The sequence below is a fragment of the Octopus bimaculoides genome, chromosome 20 (genome assembly GCF_001194135.2).
Source record: "Octopus bimaculoides isolate UCB-OBI-ISO-001 chromosome 20, ASM119413v2, whole genome shotgun sequence".
In the NCBI taxonomy this organism is placed as follows: Eukaryota; Metazoa; Mollusca; class Cephalopoda; order Octopoda; family Octopodidae; genus Octopus; species Octopus bimaculoides.
In genome coordinates this window covers 43,340,097-43,341,471 of record NC_069000.1, presented here as the reverse complement: position 1 = coordinate 43,341,471, position 1,375 = coordinate 43,340,097, and positions in this window count along the sequence as shown.

Here is a 1,375-nt window from a genome sequence, read left to right as displayed (position 1 = left end):
AATAATAATAATAATAATAATAATAATAATAATAATAATAATAATAATAATAGGCAGTACCAGGTAGTGGCTCTCATGGCTTCTGATCTTAATTGATTGGAAGTGTTATCATGTTCATTGTTTTGTCTTGGAATAAAAGATGGGCTACAGCAAATATTCTGCTCAATACCACAGATTTGCTTGTCAGCTGCTTGACTTTAACCAGTTGAGCATGTCCCTTTCTGGCTGACAATCTGTGCATCTCTGATCACGAGCAGAAGTAGGGGGCAGCACAAGGCCTGAAATATTTTTGGGAGAGCGTGTAAGTCGATTACATTGACACCAGTGATCTATAAGTACTAATTTCATCGACCTCGAAAAGATACATGGCAAAGTCGATTTGGTCGGCATTTGAACTCAGATGGGAAAACCGGAAGAAATGCTGCTCCGCTGACGAATCAGCTAGCTCGCCGCTCATCACTGTTATGTAAGATAAACGACCAAAACTAATCAATCACTTAAACTAATCAATACACTATACACTGAACGTTAAAAAATTACCTGCATACTTTTGTTTAAACATGCGTACATGTTCACAATTATCGATCTGGCTATAACGTTTGATCTTCGCCAACCTTTTCCTAACGTAATTTCAGTGTTCTTGTTCCGACATTCATTAGTTTATCGAATTCCTACTGACTTTGATTTCTATCTAATCAGATTGGTTTTAAAGGCTATGAAAAGCATAATTTTCGTGCTTTGTCATCGGAAATTCCAAAGATATGCAGAGGGTGCCTCTGCGCGTTGGGGGGTTGGTCTTAACACCAGTCGTAGGTGCGAATGTCTCCGACTCACTGATGCGATTAAATCACATCCACCGCTCTTGAACATTTCCCTTCCTATTCCACCTCCCTTTCTCGCTCTTTCTTTCTCTTTCTTTCTCTTCCTCGTTCTTTCTCTCTTTCTCTTTCTTTCTCTTTCTCGTTTTTTCTTTCTAGTTCTTTCTCTTTCTCGTTTTTTCTTTCTAGTTCTTTCTCTTTCTCCTTCTTTCTCTCTTTCACGCTTTTTCTCTTTCTCGTTCTTTCTCTCTTTCTCTTTCTCGTTTTTTCTTTCTCGTTCTTTCTCTCTTTCTCTATCTTTCTCTTTCTCGTTTTTTCTTTCTCGTTCTTTCTCTTTCTCCTTCTTTCTCTCTTTAACTTTCTCGTTCTTTCTCTTTCTTTCTCTCTTTCTCCCTCTCTCTCTTTCTCCTTTCTTTCTTTATTCCTTCCCCCTCCCTCTCTCTCTTCCTTCCTTCCTTCCTTCCTTCCTTCCTTCCTTCCTTCCTTCCTTCCTCCCTTCCTTTCCATTCTTTCTTCCAATATATGTTCATAATGCATGTCTTTCTTATAACTCAATA